Source organism: Cucumis melo, chromosome 4 (assembly GCF_025177605.1).
Source record: "Cucumis melo cultivar AY chromosome 4, USDA_Cmelo_AY_1.0, whole genome shotgun sequence".
NCBI lineage: Eukaryota > Viridiplantae > Streptophyta > Magnoliopsida > Cucurbitales > Cucurbitaceae > Cucumis > Cucumis melo.
The window spans coordinates 20,991,238-20,997,237 of record NC_066860.1 but is presented as its reverse complement, the minus strand read 5'-3'; the positions used below and the strand labels follow the sequence as shown (position 1 = coordinate 20,997,237).

Genomic DNA, 6,000 nt, shown 5'->3' with positions numbered 1-6,000 from the left:
CGTAGACTTATGTCACCACTGCTTTCTCACTTGCCACAGGAGCCCAGATCGTTGCCGTTTGGCGGAGACAAGCCTTGTTCGAGCTTACCTGCTCCTTCTGTATTCACTTCGTCATTCAGTAGTACAACCACGACCTGTAGACATAGAGGTGAGTGACCTAGATTTCGTGTTCTTTTGGGGTTGAAGTAGTTTTTCTTTTTTGTTTGCAGCGTCTGTCTCTGATGGTTAAGCATCTGATGCTTTTTGGTTGATGATTAACCCCCTCTCCAGTTTCTAATTACTGATTTCGAGCACTGTCATTATTTGCTCTTCTCTACTGAGATTAACCCCCTTCTCCATTTTCTAACCCTTTTTTTCTTTTGGTCAATAGTAGTAGAGTCTTTTTTTTCAACTGGTATAATATAATGCTACAGAGAGTGAGGGAAAAAGAGAGATTTTTTACTCTCTTTATCCGTGTGCTTTTACTATTACAAATTACAGAAAGAGGTGTATTTCGGCCTTCTTCTCTCTGTTTTATTTTACTATCAAACTGTTTTTGACCTATTTGTATGTGTTGCAGCCTGTTTGTCAATTATATTTTGAGTTTTTAGCTTCAAAATGAAGCTATAAATGAATAATTTGATATAACTTTTAATAATAATGGACTTGATTATGGAATGAAATGGAAGTGAGAGGGTTGTTTGGTTTCCTTGTCGTTTCAGTATGTTCTTATCGTGGTTTCCTTTGACATTTAGTTTGTTCTTATGATTCTCCTTGCTTTAATTTTGCCTTTGGATGTGAATGTTTGTATTGTGCTGAGTATGTTGATTTGGCTACTGAATTTAGTTTCTGATGCTGAATTGAGTTCTTGAAGAAAATAATTATAGTTCATTTTTACATTATTGCTTCTGTAACATTTCGATTATACTTTTCAATCAAGGATTATGTTGAAAATTAGTCCACCACATAGTCCATAATGTACCGTGATATTGTTTAGTTATCGATTTTTGACGTCATTTGTTCTTAAAAGTTATGGAAGTGAGAGAATTAGAACTTTTAACATTTTGGTTTGTTGAGTTATTGTCATGTTTGTTGATCGCTTTTGAATGCGCATGCAAATGTATAACGTGAAGTTATAAATTGTCTATTCATCTAAGTAAGACTTTGATGCATCGCTCATATCTCCAGAGTTGAACATGTGTATGTTTTTTTTTTAATCAGAATCCTACTCTTATAACTTGATTGACCATTTGGGTTGTGTGTTCTTTGCTTTATTTCTATTGTAATTCTAATAAATAGAAAAACCTGTTACTTAACCCACCTTTTTGTTTCAGTAATGTCCACAAATATAACTACAAATAGAGATGAAAAAGAAAAACAATTCAAGGCAATTTGGGATGATACTACAACCGATACATTTATCCATGTTTGTGTTGATGAAACTTTGAAAGGGAATAGACCAAATGAACATTTGAGTAAAAAAGGATGGAAAAATGTTATTAGAATATTTAGAGAGAAAATCAGATGAAATTATGATAAAAAAAAATGAAAAATAAATGGATTGTATTACAAAAAGATTGACAGATATGGACAAACTTGGTTGGAACCAACACAGGCTTGGGTTGGAACCAACACAGGCTTGGGTTGGAATTCACTAAGACAAACTATTGATGCACCAAGTGAGTGGTGGGAAGAGAATTTAAAGGTATATCATTTATTTATATAGCTTATTTATTAGAAATTATAATTATAATTATAATTAAATACTTCTTAAATCAATATCTTGTAGGTTAAGCCTGAGGCAGCAAAATTTAGAGCAAAGGGGTTGCAAAATGCATACCAATTAGATATTCTTTTTAAAGATATTGCAGTTACGGGAGATGGCACCATCTCAAGGATTTGTACCTTTAACTACTGAAGACAATTCATTTAGACATGTAGGAGAAAATGATGATACATTTGAGGATATGAAGCATAATAATACTAATGATACGAAATATTCAATACATACTGCTGAGGATAATACTCAAGGAAAAGTGTAAAAAAAAGAAAAAGAATAGGATCAAAAAGGTAATGTTGCAAATAAACTTTGTGATCAGTTGGAACGTGTGTGTGGATCAATAGATAATAGGAGAAGAGATCTTCTAGGTTGTAGTATTTTTGAAGTGATGAATGTCTTATGAGACATACTTGGAATTATAAAAGGTGATGAGCTTTTCATGAAAGCTGCAGATATCTTTACAAAAAGGAAAAATAGAGAAATGTTTGTAGTGCTACAAGAGCCTAAGATTCAAGTTGTATGGTTGAAGCAAAAGAAAGTTTGACAACCTTAGATTATAGAAAATGTTTGCTTGTAGACAATTACCATTTTGAAGTGTTATTTTTGTTATGAATGTTTTGTTATGTTTTTCACGAATGTTTTTAAATTCCCTTATGTTTATCAAATGACATTTGATTATTACAATACTGATAGCAATGATAACAAGATATTATATTGTTGGATCTTTGGTTTCTAATTTTGTTTTTAATTCCTTTATGTTTTTCAAATGTCATCTGATAATTATATGATTTATAACAATGATCAATCTGACGAAAGCGATGTTGAATATGAACTCGATCAATTAGTAAAATTGTGATGTGGTGTTGTAGTCCATCATTTTGTGATGCATGTTTGTAAAGAACCTTGTATGACATCTTCTCACACTGGTTACAAATTTTTAATGGAGATCTTGAATGGTCACGAGGATAGATGTCACCAGCAATTTAGAATGGAAAAACATATATTTCAGAAATTGTTAGTAGTACTTGAACAACAATATAAATTAAATAAAGCCAAACGTATGGAGGTTCTTGCAATGTTTCTTATTACACTGGGTCACAATTTCTCAAATAGAATGGTTTAAGAAAGATTTCAACACTAGGGCGAGACTGTATCAAGGTGGTTTAATATAGTGTTATATGTTATTTGTCATATGGCTGTAGATGTAATTAAGCCTACAGATCCATAATTCAAAACTACTTCTGATAAGATTAAACAAGACACTAGATATTGGCCGTATTTCAAAAATTGTATTAGAGCAATTGATGGTACTCATATACATGTTGTAGCACCTAAAGGAAAGCACATACCGTACATTGGTCGAAAAAGTATTACCACCCAAAATATTATGGCAGTATGAGATTTTAACATGTGTTTTACATTTGTGTTGGGCTGGATGGGAAGAAGTTGCTCATGATGCTCGAATTTTGTGGAGGCATTAAGAAGATCACATTTAGGTTTCCACATCCACCCAAAGATTTGTATGTAAGAATAAATACATTAATGTTTATTATATTTTTAAATATTTATTTTTTATTATTAAGTGTTTACTTTATTATTTCAGGAAAATATTATCTAGTAGATTATGGTTATCCAAAAACAAAAGGATATTTACGTCCTTATAGAGGTGAACGATACCATCTTGCTGATTTTCGATGTGGAAGCCAACCAAGAGGCATGAAGGAGGTATTTAATCATAGACATTCTTCATTAAGATGCACAATTGAAAGAACATTTGGTGTTTGGAAGAATAGATGGAGAATTGTTCGGCAAATGCATAGTTTTCCATTTGACAAACAGGTAAAAATTGTTGTTGCTTCAATGGCTCTTCATAACTTTATAAAGGTTCATTCAAAAACAGATTTTGAGTTCAAGCCTTATGACGACGACGAGATGCTACTACCTTCAAATGATGAAATAAATTATGAGGACGTCAATGAAGAGCATAGAGGTTCAGTTCGTGAAATAGAGATGAATGAAGAACGTGATCGAATTGCACAACTTCTCATGTGTAGTTGTTATTATATTATTTAAGAAAAATTATAATTATTATTATGTTTTGTTGTTGGAGATCAATTATAGTTTTTATAATTATGAATTTAAGTATCAAGATACTTCTACCTCTAAAATAAAATTATCTAAAACATTTAATACGAAAAAAATAATGCTTGGTTTTAACTTTACTAATTTCAAAATCTTAAAACAATTAGTTTCAAGATAACATGCTATTAATTTCAAAGTATATTCATTTTTAAAAAAATCAAAATATATGTTTTTTTTAATGAAATTAGGTAATAGTATTTAGTAGTCCTTTATGGTAATTTGAGTTAAAGAATAAACATTTTTGTTATATTACAAGCCAAACAAAATTTATCTATAAACCCTTATAAAAAAATCTAACCAAACATGTAAGTGTTTAAATTTTAAACTATTTTCAAGAAAGTGTTTAAAAGTAAATGTATTCTTGATTTTTTTTTTTTTTAAAAAATACAAACCAAACACACCCTTAGTGGGCTAAGTGTCTACATCTCATGTAGCCACTTATCCTACAAAATGTTGGATTTTTCCACTAACTTAGTCCAAGGGCATTTTGACCATTTGACCATTAAAGTCAAAGTCAACATTTTGAATTTTTATCATTTTGTCTTTCTTGAATAATTCGACCTCCTAAGCATGAATCCATATTCATTTTTTGAAATTCAAATCACACTTGAATATAAAGATCGTCAAAGTTTGACTTTTCAAATTCAAAAGTCAACATTTTGACTTTTTACTATTTTGACCGTTTTCATCAATTCTGAACTTCCGAATATGAATCCGTATTCATATTTTTAATATTCAAATCATATTTAAACATAAAACCCTATCTAAAATTAATAACTGATGACTATATCACATCTATTTGTCGGTTTCTCTCTCTTTACCAAATTCGAACAATTCGAATTATTCCATCAGATTGTTATAAGTTAATTCCATATGAGCTAGTAGGGGAACCTATTGGACCTATAGATCATGGACTCCAATGATTTGAGATTAACTAGCTAAACTCTTGTAGGCCAAGCTAATCAACATTCGTTAACTAACGGGTCATTCCACTAAAGTTCCTAGTTGCACTCTCCTCACTATAAATATATTTTTGTCCATCTGATATAACTATGATCAGTAATTTAATACTTCACAGGTTGCTCGTAATCTCAACTGGGTCAAAATACCGTTTTACCCTCGAGATTACATCTTGTTCCTTAAGTTCCACTGATCCACTATTGAATAATTGGTTTAAGGTCCAACCTATAAATCGAATCCCTCTCAGGCCAATGAGAGGGTGGGGCCCCTTGTTCAAGACTTGAATTCAGTTCTTAAGGGAACAACCTATCTACTAACTCTAAATCAAGGAGAAGTCAATTCCGTCTTGCACCCTATGTCTCTAGCTATCCACCCGGTCTTACCCCTGAAATGTGAGTCTTGTTGGGTCAGCGCATTAAACTGCCCTTACCCATGAAGATCTAAGGATAATACCATTTGAGCAAAAGTTCATAGTTAGCTCTGAATTAAGATTAAGTTGCCTAGGCCATAAAAAATTGAAATAGTCAGTTTTATATAGTCAACGGTGTTATAACTTAAAAGTGAAAATTTCATGGTTCCAATCTTAGGTAAACTCTTTACATAGGATTCCCTCACTCCCATGTCTCTACATGAACGATTTAGGATCACTTCATTTGTACTAACTACAGAGCAGGCTGCATCCATAGTGTTCCCAGAATAAGGCACCTAATCTTATTCATACACTATAGACTGTTTGAGCTATATACTCGAACTTAATCCACGTTTATGTCTTTACATAAAGTTCAAGTCTACACTAGATAACCTCGGGACCTTAGTTTATTAGATTCAAGATTATAATATTCTATTTTCACTAATAAGTCCTTAATAAACACTTTATCGAATAAAATGTAATTTAAACTACAAACTATAAGTTTTAGGACATAAATTTCAACATCTTCCATGTAATCTTCTATCGTCAGTGTTTCAAGACTTCGATTAAGGTAAGCTCGCTCATTATTTGTTGGGTCAATCTTCTCTATTTGGGGTTGAAATTGGAACATCAACAAGTGCTAATTAAACCCTAAACTTTAAAATACTATAGTAAAGGTGGAGTAAGAAAATGAATTGTAATGTATCATTTGCGACCCGAAGACCTGTGA

The 6,000-nt window shown here is 31.6% G+C and overlaps 1 long non-coding RNA gene across 1 annotated transcript; it reads left to right on the top strand.

Moving 5' to 3' along the window:
- The first annotated feature begins 1,610 nt into the window (after nt 1–1,610).
- LOC127149036 (uncharacterized) lies at nt 1,611–2,338 on the top strand. The gene is made up of 2 exons (XR_007820252.1): nt 1,611–1,684; nt 1,769–2,338. It is a non-coding gene; the product is annotated as an uncharacterized LOC127149036 (long non-coding RNA).
- The last annotated feature ends 3,662 nt before the right edge of the window (nt 2,339–6,000 follow it).